A 19,218-nucleotide genomic window follows, 5' to 3' on the forward strand; every position below is an offset into this window, starting at 1 on the left:
GAAACACTAAAACAATGCTGTGAACATTAAGCATTAGACATTCTGAGGACTCAACCAAAAGTATTTAAGATATCCATACTAGAGATGTAAAACTTTATTTTCACTTTTGGCAGATCATCTGGCTTCCGAGGGGCTTGAAGCCCGTGCATTGAACAGGGCAGAAGAGCACCCGACTACCAGCGGCAGATGTTGTACCGGCTGCAGAACACCGAGGATTGGGCACCAGGGGGGCAGCATCCAAATACCTTTCAACGACCTCTCACTTGGGCTCATCTTTGTCTGAAACTTCAAATATGCTGAGGTAAAACACACCCGGGGTGAACTGGCTTGTAGAGTATGTTGAGATTTTATTGGAAATTAAAAGTAGATTTTATTTTTATTTTTAATTTGAAGTCTATCTGTAGATGGCAGCAAAGAGCAGCAGTGTTGGAACATCTAAACTGTGGCTACACGTTTTGTAATTTGTGCCACTGCAGCTGGTGGATATCCATTAATACTGACAGTACCTCGTCTACTGGAAGGTGTCCATGGCGGGGGGAGGTACGGGGGGTTGGAATTAGATTATTTTTGAAGTCCCTTCCAACCCAAACCATTCTATGATTCTATGAAAATTTTGCATTCTGTTGATGGATATAATTGGTTTAAGATCTTTTGGCATTACTGTTTTGTTTTGGAGGAAGAGTTGCAGCTTTTCTGAGCAAAACGGATGACACTGAAGATGGGTCTGCACTACATTTGATCACTAATGTGTGTGTAAAAAAGAGATTCTCAGCTGATGTAAAGCTGTCATTGCTCCACTTCAGAATCTGCACTTGGAAGACTTTTCTTGGGGGATGTTGCCAGGAGAATTGTGAAGAAGTGTGGGATGTGAGGGAATTTAAAGATCACCAGGGAAAAGGGGGATTAAAAATGATAAATTAAGTCACTCTTAAGTTTCTCACCCAAAGTAGAGACACATAAATAGCACTGAATATTAAAAGTAATATTGTTTTTATTCTATAGTATTCAGGCAACTATTGATGTTGTCCTTAAGCTGTTCATTAATCGGAGCACATTGATACAATGGCAATGTCTAGCTTTATACAGTAGAATACTGTGTATATGAAGTGAGAACATAAAAGAGCAATTGATATGTAGGTCAGATTGAAACTATATTTCAGAGATGCTTTTTGAGCTGAAGTAAGGTAGTAATATTTGACAGAAAGGTAGTTAATTCTGAAGGTACTGTATAAATTTTGAAATAAACAGATCGAAAGGTATTCTTAATTTGTTTGTACTGAAAGAACTGATTGATCTAAGCTTCTTCACATTCGTTATTTTACTTTCAGAAGTGGCTGTATAGTTCAATAAAAATAACTTCACATAAAAAAATGTAGGAGTAAGGCGTATACATCAAACTGTCTGTAGCATGTTTTCCACAGAAAACTTTTTAAAAGAACGCTGTGATCAAAGAAGTGAATGTTGGGTGCTGAAATTAAACAATTTTGTGTCCTTTTCAGCTGCAAATATCCTCCCTGACAGTTTCATGGTAGTCTTCAGAAATAACCTAAAATGTTGTTTTATTTTATTTTTAATAGTGTTTATATGGCAATAAGATTTGGGGCAGGCACCATGATGATGACAGACCTCCTACTTTTTTCTCCAAATCAGTATCATCTCCATAGTTTGCCACCTACGTATATGCCTGGTGGAATTATCAGTGCTGCACAAAGTAGCAAGCTGAAGTGGGATTTAAGCATGCTTTTTAATGTGTGGTTAATAACACAGGTGTACTTTTGTTTCTTACCAAAACACCAGTGCTTTGTGTGACATACAACAGATCACATATCTCAATAAAACTTTAAATTATACACATAATTATGACATTTATTTGTAAATTATACAAAAAAATAATATCTGATAATGTATATAACATTTTCATTATTTTAGCAGTTTTATGGCTCTAGCTTGTTGATGGCTCCAATCGGCTTTTCAGTCTTATTTCCAATTTTTCAGGGAATAGGGTTTTCCATAGGGAGGTTTTCCATATTCTAACAGTGCTCACTGCTTAAAGGTGCTGTTACATTTTACTTTCCTGTAATGTCATTTCCTTTAGTTTTAGCCTTTTTACTACTCTGATAATTGATAATTTCTTTTAATTCCGACTTTGATTTACCATGCAGTTAAAGATAATTGCGTGCTACCCCTGTCATTAATCAACAGAGTTTTATTCCAGCATGTTAGATACTTCCCCCACCATATTTTTGTCAATTTTTCCTGAATTCTGCTTTGCAGTAGAACTGAAGTCTTTGTTCAAGGTGGAGTCCTGAGCTGCCAGCGCTTCTGTAATACTTGTAATCACAAAGACCTCTCTTTTGGATTCCTTGGGTTGTGTGAGAAAATGCTGCAGCAGTAGGTGGAACTTGCAAGTTTGAATTGAAAGGTGGGATAACTCGAATCTGCTAAATTGGATCTGTTTGTGCATCCAGGTTAGCATTCTGTGAAGGAAGATGCTTTGTAGGAGTAAGAGCCTCAGCTCTGTGGTCTATTCCTATCACTGCTGTAAGTTTGCGTTCTTCGAGTGTTGCTTTGATTAATTTGTCCTCTTCTTTTAGACTACCCTTTTTATTGTAAGTTGCAAGCAGTAGAAAGTGTTAGTTGAATGTTTCCTCTTCAGAACCATTCATGATTTCTCTTCATCTTGTCTAGCATGTTTTATCATTAATGAGATAGTAAATCCAGAGTTTGCCTGGCCCATCCTAGTGCAGTCCGTCATATTTTAATCCAAATCTTAAGCAAGCTTTTTTTTTTTTTAATTATCACTTGCACACTAAGAAAGCTCTCAACATAAATACATTGAAAGCAGCGTTCCCTGGTCCATCCTTAAAAGTCTTCTGTGCTGTTTAGTCTGCAAAACTTAGTGAGAATTCAGGTTATCAGTATATATTATATAACTTTAATATTTCTCCTGTTTTGGTTTTCCTTTCAATGGCTTATGCAATCAGTATTTGCAAAACAAACACACTAGATATATCATGTACAATGTTCTGCATATGAAAGTTTGTAATATTTTCTAAAAAGGATAAAAAGCAAAACTATTTGTCAGCCTTTTCCCCACTGCTTTTACAGACAGAGCAAATAGTATTATTCTCAAACTTTGTCGTAGTGAGTATTGCAATACTGAATATTAGTATTTCTTGTCTGCAAATGTGTATATGAGAAGTGTGGAACACTTCTAAAATAATTGGTATTTTATCTGAATTCTATTCATTCACTTGAATGAGGATTCAGTAAGATGACAATTTAAGTGGTATATTGATTTCAAATCTGAACTCTCACTTTTGGAAATCGGGAAACAGGCTACAGTGCACTCGACCAAGGGACAATCAATATCTGGAAAATGTGTCAGTTTGCTGCCCAGCTCCTCTCTGAGAAGTCTGCAAAATTTGTGCTGACATCTCCACCTTTAGGAGTAAGTGAAAAATCCCATTGATTTAAATAAATAATGTTTTTGTGGCACTCAGATTTACTTCAGCAAGTAGTTATTAGCCAAAGTACAGTGATATAATTTTTTTTTTTAACTTCTGTGTACAGTACTAAGAAATTAGGAGGACAAGAAACAGTGACGACATTTTGATCTCACTCCTGTTTCATTGAGCTATGGGAGCACAGAATCAGCTTCTGTTTTAATTACTTTATATCAGCTTATCAGTCCAGCCCTATATCTTCAGGGATTTAGCATGTAAAAACCTAATGTGGCAATAGACGTTCTTGCATTTTCTCCTTTCTGAGACAAATGCCCCCTTTTCAGACACTAAACTAAAAGAATACTGAAATCAAGTGAAATCAGTGGCCTTGTACATGACAAATTAATATATAAATTTCAGTAGATTTAAAGGCATATGATAAATCTAAATGACATCTAAAACACTCAAACATGATAGTCCTGCAATGACAGAAATGTTTTTCATTATTTGAATTGCCAGTCTTTGCATGTCTTCCACTGAAATCAAATGAAATCATACTAGAACACTTGGTACACTTATAGAACAGTGACTTACACTCCTGCTGAGAAACAATATTTCATGTAAGCAGAGTACAGTGAATTCAGCCAGGTGTTTGAATCCATTTTAAACAGATTGTCAGTAGTACTCCTATGAACAGTAACATTCTGTATTTACATCTGTGTAACTCTCAAAAAATGTGAAACAATTGCATAAATTTGTGAAAGTGAAAGAAAAAGTCTGTTCTTGATATAATTCTGTCTCTTCTCATGCCTTTGGCACTGTAAATGTTGATTTTTTAAATGTAAGGAAAACATCATATGAAAACAAAAATATTTATAATGTTTTTTAATGTTATGTTATGACTTTCCATATGTTTGGGAAAGGAAGGGGCCTCTGGCTGTGTAGATGAAAACCTCAAAGCATGATCTGTATTATCATCGGTTTCAGTTGTTAACTCAATAACAGTGCTCTTAGTAATATATTTTTTTCTTATTTTTAAATTCAGAAGTTGAAAGCTTTAAATCCTACTTATGTGGTTTTTTATGAAATACAGTTAAATTCTGTGTAAGGGTTTGCCTCGTTTGCCTCTTGTCTTAATACCAGTGACACATCAGTTTGGGTGGTCTGCTGGCTTACTTGTGAAGTGCAAGAGTCTCTAAGGGTAATACACTGATATGACAGAGGTACATGACTGGTATCACCTGCATGTTGTTTTCAGTTTCTTACTGGAAGAATGACTTCCCCTGGAGAACATGCAAACAACAACACAGGAGAAACCTGTGGACAATAAGATAACAGGGATGCATAGGAAACGAAGGCATTGTGTTTTCTAGGAGGGACATGTAGTATTTTAATTAACGTTTGATTTTTGAGTTTGGGAATTGTTTGTGCAATCCTTACAGGGAAAGTTTTCTTTCTGAAATAATCAAAAGTCAGCATATATTTTGGGAAGGGGCTTTGTTGCACCGTGTTCTCTTTGAAGTGCTGTGCTATTTTTCTGCAAATAGCCAGGGACTGCTGCATAGCTTTACAGAGTGTGGCCCAGATCCTGGGAGCCGCAGACTGACACGTACTGTAAACCAAATGCATGCACAAATGGAGAATACAGTTTGCCTTTTTTTACTTCAAAATTCTTGTGTCCACTGTGTACAGAATTCATTCATCAACGGGAGGAAAAGTGTCATTTATCTGCTTTAAAATTATGGTAGTCCTGTACACCAGAGTCTGGTTATTATCTCTCAAAACAATTTGCACCAGTAGCAGTTATTAATGCAGCTAATGCTTTTAGTTATCTAGAGTAGCGTGGTTTAATTGATACTAAAAAGTTAACATATTCAGCAAAATATATCACTGTTTAATATCATGAATCCCCTGATGTTAATTAATTTATTTAAGCTTTATTCTAATATTAGTTGATTGATTTTTCCCTAGTGGCTGTCATTTTTGTTGATGTACTTATGAAAAAGTTCTGGTCTCATTTAAAAGGCTCAAGTGCATTTAGAAACAATGCAGGGTTTTTTGTACTTCTGATAGTGCAGTATTTAATTAAGTTAAAATGCAATTGCCCTGAATACTGGTTTATAAAATACTATTTCTCCTTCAAACCTTGTTTCCTTAATGGCTGATGGATTTTGTATTTGTAATTCTCTGTCAAACTGCAACCAGCATCCTTGTAAGTGCTCAGAAAAGGTATTGATGAATAAGCCCTATTTAAAGAGAACACTGAAATTTTTCTTCTAAAATTGACCTTGGACAGCCTGCTCACACCATCAAATTGATGTGGTTGTCTTGATATTCTGAACACAAATAAATAGTCTAGCACTGGAGATTTTTTAAGTGGCTATTCCTGCATTTGGTACCACTCAGCTGGGCAAATGCATGTGCTGTTATTTGTGCAAAACTCCATCTTTACTATAGGCAGCTCTCACGCAGGCCTTTTGCTTTCTTTTGTGTTTCCTTTCTGCAATGCTATACTGCAAGTACTACTGCTTTGGTTTTTGTTTTGTTTTGTGTGGTATTCATGAGCTAACAAGAGGCAAACTCTTTGGGAATGTGGTCCCAGCAATTGTACTCGTCTTCCATTCTTATTACTAAAACGAGTAGATTTTTAGTGCTTGGAAAGGATAAGAAAATGTCTTCTGAAGGAATGAGAAATTAACATTTTTGTATATGTAGGAGTTGCTTTCTGCAGGTGGTTGTTGAGGGTGCAGCTTTGTGCTTGTACCAGCCAAAGCTCTTGTACAATTTTTCCAGATACTGACTTGTAATTGAGCCCACTGAATATTTATGGAAAAATCTGTGGTACTACAAACCCCTGTGCTGACTTTCTTTTTGTGCAGGTGAAAGCAGAACACTGCTGTTAAATGAGTTGATTTATAGGAGGAAGATTTAAATAATATTATGCCAAACTGAATAGCAGAAAGCAAGACTTCCTTGCAGTTAATTTTATGCTCAAGTTTGGGATTGCCTTCCTTGAATCAGTTTCTAGTAATTCATGAAGTGGCATAGAAATTCTAGTCTTTGCAAATTGATATTTCCATTTCACTTAGTTATTGTTCACTGTAAAAAAAATAATAATTGTCAAATAGAATTATAACAATAAATGGTAGGTATGCTGGCAATCTGGGAGTTGTACCCTCTGTTTATGTGCATGGGACACTTTGGAACAGGACTTGTGTGATTATGGGAAGAATGCACAATTGCAGTCAACAGGGCAGTGTCGGACATTTAAGAAGTAGCACAGAGCTGGAATATCTTTCAGTAAGCAATAGGCTGCAGGAATCAATGAGCACAGATTCATACCTGTATGGGCAAAGTTACTGATTCATGCCAAATATAAGCTGAATGACATCTTGGCTTTTACTGAAGTCAGTAGCATTTGCTGTTTGATAGGACAGATTTTTTGTCCATTATATTTTTTAATCAGAATTCATAGCTATGTACACTAAAACTGTGTATAATGCTGTAATCTCACAGTGCAGTTTGAAGGTAATCACTATTCCTTGTAGAACTTGTGGTCAGAGACAGTATTGTGGTCGCTTGCTCTGATGTACTACATAAAATCTCCTAGAAATGGCTTAGTCGTAATTCATTCTACTGTAGGGCAGAAGAATGGACTAGGCATCTATTAGTAAATGATAATTAAATATTAAGATACCAGACCCTGCTCGTATCCTAAACAGGAGATGATTCTGGCCTCATCATCTGTAAAGAATTGCAGTTACAAAAAGCAAAATAAAACCTCGTGCAAGTATATTTTTGTGAGTAGGCAGCTATGTGTTGTTGACTTTTGATGGGAAATGTCAGGAATTATTATAATTTTTCTAATGAATATTTTAAATGAAATAGTATGTATGGTAACTTTGTAATGTGTAAGACCTTGTTTTGCCTGAATGCTAATTATTTTTCACTTATTTTCCCACCGAAAAATAATACATTTTCCATATACTTTTTTTTTTTTTTCCTGAAGTAGTATCTGGTCTTTGGATTTTTAAAAAGGTTTGGAAGCAGTAGACTAAATGACCGCACTATATTCCTTCCCATCCCTCCCAGTAAATTTGAAAAAAGTAGAAAAGCTCTGAACATTTGCAGGGGAAATATTCTGTAGCAAGAATGTATCTTTGTGCTGCAGAACAGAAAAGTAGAGCTTGGTGGCCCGATGCTTGTGTAATGTCAAATATTTCATATCAGTGTATGCTGCTTTAGAGTCCGACACCAGAATTCTTGGTTTCTAGCTAAGGTGCTGTTTTGTGAATAACTCCAGTGAATAAATCACTGAATAATGTCCCTTGATATACAGCTAGCTAAGAATGTGTCTAGCAGCCTGTGACTGCATCTTACCGGGCGTAGAACAGCTGTGTTTTTGTTGAAGGAATTGAAGCTTCTTTACTGAACTATACGATGTGTGTAAAATGATAACCTTAAAAAAGGTCAGTGGCAGAGCAGCAGGCAGTTGTTTGCTGAGTCCCCCCCATTAAGGTAAATTTACATTAATCTTTCAAGTCAAGAAATAGCATCTTCCCATATCAGAGTGTAATGGAACACGTTGAGAGAGGCGACGGAAGAGGAATGGCCATCGTTTGCAATGCCCCAGTGTTACTCTGTAAACTATGTGAACACCTAAATGCTGTAAATGTACTTTTTGGTATAGTGCTGCTACAAATTTACAGTTCAGGTTGGCTTAAAGTATTGCTCCTCATTCCCATGTTACACTTGCTATGTTAGAAATTATTTATTGTTCCATGAGGTTCACCAAACTCAGAGTATGGAGAAGCAGCAAAACAGAAATGTCTGATAGTTTTATTGGAGTAGAAGAAGCTGTAGTCTAACATGAAAATGTGAATTGCAATGGAAAGGTGAAACCTGTGAAATGGAAAAAGGAATAAACAAAACCCTTCTAACAACCCCCTGATCAAACCCTGCAGTTACAGTATTTTTTCCAGTATTCAAAATCAACGGAGAAAGTCTAATCCCTTTGTAGCAATAGCAACAGTGAAATCTGTTGCTACATTGAGATGACGACTGCAAAGGAATTAAGCTTTATGGATTAAAATATTGCAAATTATATTTTCATCTTTTTTCCAGTGAACTGAATATATGTGCTTAAGTGCATTTATAATAAACAAACAAACAAAAAATGCTACCATCTGTCTATAAAAGCAGAATTTGACCATGGAGTATTAAATCAAATTTAAAAGAAGCTTTTACAATTTCACATTATTGGGAAACTCTGGCTTCACTATTGCCAAATCCTGTTTCAGGATTTTCATTGTAAACAACTTTCTTGTGACATTTCTATCTGAAGGAAAAAAAGTCATGACCTACTTCAGTCTAATACTGTATCTGGGTTTGGGGCCAGCGTCAAACGATGGAAATACACAATCTTGAATGAAAGTTCCCTCTTCTCCTATGCAGTCACAACTTTTTGTGTTCCAGGTGTTGATTTCTCCTCCAGTATTTCCTTGAATAAAACTCCTGCTGGATTTGTCCTGAAGGCCTTATTTCTTATTGTACTCCGAGCACTGAATTCATGCACTTGCCTGTTGTTTGTGAATTTAGGGCTGCACTTGGGCGTGATGTACATAAACCTACAAAGCATACAGCTAAAAGCAGACACAAAGTGCCCAGGGAGCAGAAAACAGTTATGTTTAGGTCGCAAGTCAGAGTAACAGCACTGTGCTTCCAAACAGAAGGTGTCTCCTTCCCTTCTCCCTTGCTGTCTCTCCCCAGTGGGATGATTGCCTGTCAGTCACATCAGCTCCTATGATCCTATGGGATAGCACGGGGATCCCATATAATGTGCTAACTCAGCAAGAAAACGTGCACTTTTCCTGGCCTGGTTCTCTGGTGTTTTAGTGACTCAAACAGCCTTTGCTGTCCAATTAGGCAATTGCCAAAGCAGATGCAGCGTGAGTGATGGGACTGCTTGAGGAGATTTGGGAGGGATTAAGGCCTCATCTTTCTGATGGTGGTGAGATGTTAACTGGGCTAAAGCTGTAACGTGAAACTGCCTTTTGTGGCTTTTATATCACTGGTGTATTTTCATTCTAAAATTTAGAAATGCGTACCCAAGAAAATATGAAATTATCCTCTGTTGATTCAGGGATTTGAAAGTTTATTCTATATTTTATTAGTCCACAAAATCATGTGTTCTGGCTGTCTAGTTTTCTGATTCAAAATAGCGAGTCCTGAACGCATTCCAATCAGGGGCTGATGAGTCTTAATTGAGCCTCAACCAGATGGTGCAGTTCAAAGGTATAAGCAAAAATGTGCTTCTGCTTCATTTTTAAGCCTTACATTAGTGTGCTTACCATGGGAGAAACAATATTTCTTTTCCTGCCACTTTTTGTTCGTGTCTCAACCTAGAACTTCTCAGAAACAAATGGACCTAATACTTAAAATAAGTACTAGCTTCAGCAAGCTTCTCCAAATCCTGTGTAATTTTAGGCAAATTAAGAGGTTTCACAAATATTTGCTAATGATATTCTCCAAAATATGCCAAGCTGGAATCACAAAAATTTTTAAGTGGTTACATTACCTGGAATATATACTTTTATATACACTTTTCAGAATTTCCACTTTCCTCTATATTTAATGTCGTATGAGGGCCTACCTGCCTTTGTGGAAGTAATATTATAACGTGATGTGAAAGCAGTAGTTTGATGCCTAAATAGCATTTATTATTCATAGGATTATTATGTGGAGACGATGTTTTCTGCAGTAATGTTGTTATTGCACTTCACTGACATTATGCAGACACATTTGATAATGGTGTGGTAAAGTACCATGAGTTAGCTATCAAGGCTAAACTAGTAATATTTATCCTCTTCTTTCCTGATGCTTTTTTTTTTTCCTTCCAGCTTTTCCAGTAGGAAATGAATTTTGCTCAACCTTAATAAGATGCACTGACTTAGAATTAAGTTTGCTATTCACATCTGATCAGGATATGATATAGAGTCCTTTTCCTACTTACTGATAAAACCCAGCCACAAATACTCAGCTTGCAGCAGTTGGTCGTGCAGTAACCAGATCACTTGCACGGCCAGACTTGTGTGCTCAGAAGTCTGCAGTAATTATGGCCAAGTAACAGCATCTTGGTCTGCAGGAATGGAGTCCATGAAATAAGATACGCAGTTTTGCACGTGTAGGCTGGATTCTTCCACGGCAGGATTATTCTTCATGATAGGACTGTATGCAATCTTGCTTTAAAAATCTCTAGTTAGGAGCTCTCCAACACATTCAGAGTTACCAGAAAATGAGAGGTAGCATTTAATTTCTCAAAAGTTGCCTTTAAAGCAACAGTTGTAATAAAACACAAAACTAAGTCTTGTGCTCAACCAAAAAAAAAAAAAAAAAAACGAAAACAGAGGGGGTGTTAATGTGGCAAGAATGACATGTCCCATGAATTTTACAGCAGAACAAGAGAGATTTAAGACATTTTAGTTTTCCTGGGAAGCAAAGTGGCAAGGCCAACCAGAAATGCAGAAAAACATACTGCCTACCTCAGCTTAGTAGTGTTGCTTATAAAAACAAAATCACGTTTGTCAGTGAGAGAACCACTTTTGTGAGGTTTCAGTGCTCCTGCAATATTTGCCAGGTGGTAGTTTGGATTCCTGCTCTGAGATTCCATACCAGCCCAAAATCTTACGTGGGATTTAAATGGTTGCCTAATACAGTGATGTGAGCTTGGCTGAAGCTTGACAGGTATTCGTGATCCAAATATGCCAGTATAAAAGTGACTTTGATCTGTTCAAACTGTGCTCCAGATATCCTTGCAGCGCTGTCATTTGTGTTTCAGAATATTTATATATAAATAATTGCAGAGATTTATTTTCTCCATTATCTGCATGCTGCAATTTTTGCACAGTTTGTGCAAACACTCTGGAGTGGTTTTATGCTCTAAGTATTTTTTCCTTATCTTTGAGTTTTAAATGTTTGTCTCAAGAGAACTCCTTCTTGGCTCTGCTCTTCCAAAGTACCTGCAGGGCTCCAGCACAAGTTGCTAGTGTAAATCGTTGTGCAGATGACAGAAGCAAGAACTGCTGTGCTGCATATCAAGCAGTACACGCCACCCCTCTTCTTTTCTACACGTACCACAGGCAGATGGGGATTTGGGGGTAAGGCTCAGCAGTTGGGTGTTCTGTTGATCACTCTGCAGTTCTTATTTGGGTCTTATTTCCTACACTCTGTACTGTATTTTTATTTACTCTGCGAATATTTGTTTGCTGTTCTTTGTTAGTGTGAAGATTTCTAATATTGTTGCTTCCTGTCAGTGTTCTTTGCTGCTATTATTTCCTATCCATGTCATCACTCTGTTCCCCCGAGCAGTTTTTACTGCAGTGGGATTGTTTTTCCTAGGTATGCTGCAATGTCGGTATTTGCCTTAACTCACAGTGTATGTTTAAATTCGTCTCTCTTGAGCTAAGCAGTTATGTTTGTATTTGGAGTTAAGTGTGTTCTTAATGCACAAGCACTTTGTGGTATGTTGTACGCCTCATTATGGCTTCAGTTTGGATCACTTCTTTTTATGAGTTGTGTAGCTGAGGTCCCTGTTCTCCGTCATAATGGTCACTGCACCACAACATCACCAGATGGAGGAGTTCAGAATCTACACGTCTTAAAAGTCTCATTTTTTGTTTACCTATTTTTAATAATATATATGATGACTGTTGGAAATCAGAGTAAGAACTTCAAGTTTCGTTTTGTAAAACTTTCTATTATAAAGCAGAGGAACGTGTTATAAGAAGTTATTTGTATAATATTTTATGTAGAGATTGTAAGAAAGTGGTACACCTACATGTCTCTATTCCTGTGGTTGTTTTGCAGACTTCTGATTTCTGAACAAAAGTGTTAGTTTACACAGTAGAGCTGCACAGTGAACTATTGTTAAATGAATTTATGTTAGGAATGGATGGGTTGCAATATTTTGAGGTTGTCAGATAGCTTCCAGTATACTGAAAAAATAGAATATGTTAGGTTTATATTCTCCTGGAACGTATGTTGCCGTTGCTGTGCTCTAATGGCTTGTCACTGCTGTCTTTCCCAGTGATGCCAAGGAAAAAATGCCAAATATTAAAATGGAAGTTGTATAGTACCTGGCAGTAACAACAAAGTTAAAAAAAAAAAAAAAATACAAGCTCTTCCTTTGGCTATGAGCCTCAACAGGGAGTGAGATTGTGCTGTTAGGGTGTTAGGGCTTGTTAGGGTTTTGCAGTTATCTTTGTAGTGGTGCTGGATATGGTTATGATGACACTTCTAGACAGAGAACTGATTAAACACTGATTTCTTTAAGTTTACCACTATTCGTACATTACGCAGTCATTGAAGAAATCTCTCTATATATAAAATTGGCATAAGAATTTGGGAAAGGGAAGCTCTAGTAATTTTCACCATTCTGAATTAAATTCTTAGCTGAAATAGCAGTCTCAGTATCTGTGTTTTAGACAACTGTGGATTCTTAAATGTAAACTTATAGTCTTTTCTTAAATGGAAGAGGCTACAACGGGGAAAAAATGCTATTGAAGATGGAAGTCATTTCAAGCATCTGTTTTCAATGGCACTTTAAGAAGGTTTAGCTGGATTAGGCATGGGCAAAAAGCTTCTTTGTTGATTCTTCGGGCTTTCAGAGTGGCTTTATTTTTCTGGCATTAATGTTTGTATGTTCTGTGCAGAATAGATGTGGCTTAAGTGTTTGACAGCTCTGTCTCACTCTGTGATCTGCTGAGTTTCTGTTGCTGATCATGCCTGTTAGTGAAATGTATATTCATGTTACCCTGCTTGACAAAGAGCAGTGAAGCACAAGTGTCTCCTGACGAGAAGCTTCCACTCACAGTAAGAAGTGCATTATTTCTGCCTTGGCTGCAGGGGCATTTTCCAGCTCTGCTAATTTCACATTCGAGACTGTGTAGGATGCAAAATGAATTAATGTCACTAGGGTAACCTGCTGCCTGGTTGCCAAAGAAAAGCCTGCTTTCTCTAAATCATTTAAAGAAAATTCATTGCTTGCCCCCTTAATACCTGATTTATTTGCTTACTAAATGCATCTGTGTGGTACTTGTTGCTGTTGTGGGAAGGAGTAAAACTCCTAAAAGAGATTGAGGATTTTAGTCAAATTATTGGCCAAATGTGTAATTCAAATAACCATTGTTACTGTCCAGAGAGGTATAAACTAACGTGAACAGGGGCCGCAGGTAAATTTTCTGGGATGTGATTCCTAGTGATATCAGTGATGTGGCAGTTCTGTGCCACCTGCTCAAGCTTTTTTCCTCTGCCTTCACTGTGGAAAACCAGGAATTGTTCCACTACTGTCAGCACGAATCTTTAAATTCTCTAGGGCTCTGATACAGATCTGTGATCCCCTTTTCAGCCTTGCTAATGTCTCCGTATCATCACAATCTTTATACCATTCGTCTTCTCAGCGTGATGTCGGACTGTTTCCCCACAGACTCCTTCTACTTGCTTCAGCAGGAATATTCCAAAAGAACAACGTGTTCATTTTCTTCAGTTGTAGAAGCTTCCTGATTTTTACAAAACCATGATCCATTGATAGTGTATCCATACCACCTCACCACAGCCTACAAGTACTGATGGCCTTCTCTGCAGATTTGACAGGCATATTTATACATCAGATAGCAAGATCGTGAAGGTGTGTTTTACAAGTGACATTTCAGTATGACTTTGGATGCAGTGTGTATGGATCTATTTCCATATTACTTGCCTAAGGGTACAGTTCTAAAATTAAATCTCTGCAAGTACCAACAGAAGCTGACAATTGCTTTTATCATCGTAATTTTAACCACAATTCAGTGATCTTTATGCACATTTCAACAACTATCTGGAAGCATTAGGAACTGCAGCAGATTTAATTTCTGTACCTAAGAACTATTTCCATAATTTCATAAAATGTTATTGGTAGGAGATGAGTGCTTTAGTATTTGTAATTAATATACAACTTCCCACTGGCGGTTTAAATTTTTCTAAAGCCAAACTTGGCCATGTTTTCATTTGCTTCATGTGCTAACGTTCCTATGGGTCCAATGCCAGCAGGCCAGTGCAGATAGGTGCTCAGAGGTATGTCTGTGAGAGTTTTACCAGATGAGGGTCTGCAGATCAGCACTCTAACCAGGTGGCCCAGTGTGCTGAGTTTCTCCTCTGCACACCATAAGGGTGTGGAGCTGCTGTGAAGCCCCTTGGCTTTCTGGCTGGATGCATGCCTGCCCTGGCATTACGCAATACCAGATGGCAGCAGCTCCCGAGGGCCCAGGGAGCAGCAAAACCCAGGCGTGCTTTGCCTCGCTGCGCAGGTCGCAGGGCGTCACTTAGGGACTCCTTTACAGCACAGAAATCCTCAGCTGGGAGCTGCAGATGGTTTTCATTCTCATTAAGCCTTTTGTGCAGCACAAAGGAGGCAGGACAGCCCAGAGAATGTGTCCTGCAGATTTTGGCACCTAGGGTGATTCTTTCAATTAATATTTCCACCTGCTGCACAGTAATCTGTCCAGAAGTCCTGTGAAATATCGCATTTCCATCCCATGTGAATGGTCTTCCAGTAGATATTTTTAGCATTTTTATGTTTGGCTTTTAAATGGTCATGACGAAGAAATTCTTATTTCGGGTATTCAGCTTGGCCTGTTGTCTTTCAGATAACTGAATTGCTGGGAAAATGAGAAATCTTCATGTAATATAGAACTGCATTTCTTGCCTTTTAACATTTCTAACTTGTATAGGAAGGACAGTTACCAGCTCAAAGGGTATTGTTCTTCTTGCACACAGTGCAAGATGATGATCTTCAATAATGATTCATCAACTCTTCCTTTGTTTGCTCTAAGTGATAACCAAAAGGAAGAAGAATGAGATGGGAACTAATGGAATATTGTTTTATTTATTTAATGTTAGCTGAAAAGTTATATTTTGCTTTTATATTTTTGCTTTTGCCTTTTTTTGTTTTCTTTTGTTCTTGTCTTGTTAGTGTATGCATAGGAATGAAGGAATATGGCCAGGCAAAATGCATATTGCTTTTTAATGTTGAAGTCTAATAAATTATTTTAATTATATGTCCTCTTCTGTTAAGTCACCAGTGTCCAAAGTTAGAGCAGCTGAAAATCCCTTTTATAGAGGGTGCATTCTTATGCCAGTATGTTGTAGGTTCTTATTGTAGACAGAAGTGCAAGGGCAGTAATTGGAAGTTTTGGATGTCCAATTTATTTTTCATGGTAAAAGATTTTAGAATTCATAAAATTTTGCAGTTTTCTTACTAAACCATTTTGTGGGATGACTGAAATTTGTTTTTTTCTCCAGTGAAATCATTTCCAAGAACAAGTAGCACAAATACTCTTTGAAAGTTTTAATCTTCTAGTATAATTTCTGCTATTTTTACAGGAGAGTAGAATAATGTTTGTAACTTTCATCCAGTAAAAGCTCTGTCTAAGACACTTTGTAACTTATCTTTAAACAGGTATTTCCCAGCCCAGAAATGTCCTGCCATGCATTGCACACTTCAGGTCTCTGTTACAGAACATTTTTAGAGCCCTAGGGGAAACGGTAGGAATCCCCACTTGGGCAAAGTTGATTTCATATTTATGTCACTGGTTTCTTTTGTATTGTATTTTCAGCAAAGGAGAGGATGTGGATCCAGGCAAGGGAAAAAAGAGCCCTAGAGTCAGAAAGAGGGGAAAAAATGTTTGCTACGGAAAAGCAGGCTGTTTGTCTCTATCTTTGAGTCTATTGAAGGTTAACTACTCAGCACATGGCTCTGAAAAGTTAGCCTCTTCCTTAGCAGCACAGTGCCTGTAGATGTATGCACATCCATGGAGACAAGAGAAATAGCAATTCCGTTATGAAGTGGCTTTGTATTCTACTGTGCACTCAACTCCATTCAGTAACAGCCATGTCTAGGAAAATTGAAAATAAACCCAAACCATACCAAAGACACGGGAACTGTTCATAAAGAACTGTACGTGTAGCATGAAATACACATTTAGCAGAAATATAAGCAAGCTGTACATGTAGCAGAAATATAAGCAGAGAAATTGACAGCTTTGTAGTTTCTGAAAAGTAGTAGTGCTGAATTTCTACAAATACCTTGTGTTTTACTACTGTTGTGATTGCTGCCTTTTATGTTTGGGGAAGTTAAGGGGATTTTAAAGATTCATATAAATTAACACTTTTGCTCAGTGGAAATAGGATTTTTTTCAAGCACTGGCGCAAGGACATTCTCAAAATCCTTTTTGAGGGAGAGAAACATGAAAATCCAGTGTCTGATTTATGCAGTTTTTTTCATTTGGCAGATGAGAAGTCTTAACTTAAAGACAGCCTGCACTTGTGTCACACCGTCAAAGGGCTTTTACAGCCTGCAAATCCACTGAGAATAATTCATTAGCTAACGGTTTTCATCTTCTCAGTTTCTCATCTCCTCGTTATAAAAATGTCACGATAACCAAAAACAAAGCACAAATAACTATAAATGTTATGAAATTCTTGGCATCACACGTCCTCTTTTTCCCCTTTGATCTTGTTTCAGGAAGTAAAATAGGCGCTATGTTATCCATACCAAGTGAAGGTACCACCAAAGAGAGAGATGTATCTAAGAACACCCAAATCACTACTAACCTGTACATAATCATCTGAATCCGAGCCTTTAATGTAAATCTAAACATATATATTGCAGTGGTACAGTATTCTTCAGTATAAAGAACCAGACTAATCAGTCACGCTGACCATTTGCACCCTTAGCGTGTGTAAGCTATGTTGTAAGCACCAATACTGGTACAATACATAGAAAGCAACTGAAAGAAAGTGTAAAAGCTTTAGATAGATGGAAGGATGTTAATGACTTCATGGCTTGACCTACTTTGGAATAGAGCCGCATACACCCAGATCTGGAGCAGTTTGTCTTGCGTTGTAGAGAAGAGCTGAAGAACAAATTCCCTTGCACTGTTGAAGCCCAAGGCAGATGTGCCGTGGGCTTCCATAGAGAAAGGATTTCAAGGCCAGGGATTTGGGAATACGCTACAAGCTGTACAAAACCGACTTTGCATTTGGACATAAATTCATATAGTTTCCAGGTGGTTATTTTCATGAAATGGTTTCTAAAGCGACCTATTTAGTTGGCCATGTATTGGTAGATGCTTGATACAGAAAACAGATGTAGAATACGGAATAGTTAGGACTGCTGTGCTCCTTGCTTGTGGGAAGATTTTGACTTTATAAAACTCAGACCAGAAAGGAAAGCGTGAGGTGTTGTCTCAGTAATAGCAACCAGGACCTGGGTCACCCAGGACCGAGTGTGTGTGTGCGCCCATTTCTTGTGCTTTTGTTGGGCTGCGCTGCTGCGGTGTGTTTCACATCACCGCTCCTCTGCTGCTGCAGCGCGTGTTTTGAGTTTTCATTGCATTTACATGTTTGTGGCCACGCTTTCCTACGCAGACAGTCGGGGATTCATTGCAGTGGACAAAGAACGAGGCAAATCGACGAGTAAGTAGGAAACGTAGAGCTGATTGCACCAGACTGCTCTCAAATAGCCAGGATAACTGAAATTGAGGAAATGATAAAGGACGGCTCTTCTGCGCCCAGATGACACGGATAACAGCGCTCAGAACCGTAAGTGAATTGAAAAACAGAAATAATAACGTGGAAATAGGCATTTTAGAGCCCCACGGAGCTGCGGTTACAGCGTGGCGGCGGCGGGGCCGGCCGGCTGCGGGCGCTCAGGGGGAGCTGCCCCCCACGACGTGGCTGGGGCCGGGGCCGTGTGGCGGCGGGGGCGGGCGCCTTTGTCAGCGGCTGCCCGCGGCCTCCCCCCGGCCCCGGCGCCGCCCAGGCCCGCGGGGCTGCGGCCCGGGCCCGGTGGCGCTGTCGGGGGCGGGGGCCCGGCCGCGGCCCCGGCGCTGAGGGGGAGGCGCGGCGCCCCTGCGCGGGGAGGCGCTCGCCCCGCCGCGGGCGCCCGGGGGCCGCTGCCGCAAGGACGGGGGGGTCCGGCCGCCGCCCTCCGCCGAAGCCCGCCGCAGTGCGCTGAGGGGAGGCGAGGTGAGGAGAGGAGAGGGGCAGGTAGGGGCCGGGCCCGGGGAGGATCTGGGGGGGCTTTGCGGCGGCTCCGCGCTCGGCCCCGGGGGTCTCACACCCGGGGGGTTATGGCTCGTGTGCGAGGCACAGTGACGGCGGGGAAATGGGCTTCTGTTCCCGTCCTCCGGCTTGCTGTTGTTGTACCGGGGAGATTTTTCCTTAGCACGATTTTTCCTTGTTTTGTCTCCTTACCTTTGCGTGATCATGTCGGTGCAAACCGGGAGGGTATTTGGATGAAAAATAAAAATCGTTTTTAGGCCGTGTGGTACCAAAATATGGTGTGTGTGTGTGTGTTATATGTAGACAGTAATAGTTACATAATTTAATTTTTCTTGATTTGCTACCGAATAGATGGCAGGAGCGCATAGAGTGTATTTATAACATCCTCCTTTCCTTTCTGGGATGCTCTGTACAGAAGTCCTTGCACTGCGCGGCACTGCGTTGGAGTATTTGTGGGAGATACAGCCCTGAACGCCTCCTGTGCCCAAGATCCAGCAGGAGCTTTTGCTTGCTTCCCTCACAGACAGCCAGGGCTGCCTCCTGCATGCTGTAAAACTTCTCTTGTAGCTTCTTTACTCCCCGGCCATTATATTGCATCAGAAGAATAAAGTCACACCAGTGACTTTTTGACCAGTAAATATTTCAGTAGAAATTATTCGCAGCACTAAGGGGC

The 19,218-nt window shown here is 39.1% G+C and overlaps 2 protein-coding genes across 6 annotated transcripts in view; both read left to right on the forward strand.

The window, feature by feature from the left end:
• GTF3C3 (general transcription factor IIIC subunit 3) overlaps nucleotides 1-245 on the forward strand; it is a 35,770-nt gene extending 35,525 nt beyond the window's left edge. The window contains exon 21 of the transcript XR_013953652.1: nucleotides 114-245. The gene's annotated coding sequence lies outside the window, so the exon portion shown is untranslated. The remainder of the gene's footprint in view (nucleotides 1-113) is intronic.
• HECW2 (HECT, C2 and WW domain containing E3 ubiquitin protein ligase 2) overlaps nucleotides 162-19,218 on the forward strand; it is a 187,963-nt gene continuing 168,906 nt past the window's right edge. The window contains exon 1 of one of the 5 annotated variants that reach the window (XM_080599872.1): nucleotides 162-301. The gene's annotated coding sequence lies outside the window, so the exon portion shown is untranslated. Of the gene's footprint in view, nucleotides 302-17,909; nucleotides 18,084-18,348; nucleotides 18,531-19,218 lie in introns of those variants that run through there. The other 4 variants (XM_080599874.1, XM_080599878.1, XM_080599876.1 and 1 more) reach the window with 4 other exon arrangements.

Source organism: Anser brachyrhynchus (genome assembly GCF_964034855.1).
Source record: "Anser brachyrhynchus genome assembly, chromosome: 7".
NCBI classification, from domain to species: domain Eukaryota; kingdom Metazoa; phylum Chordata; class Aves; order Anseriformes; family Anatidae; genus Anser; species Anser brachyrhynchus.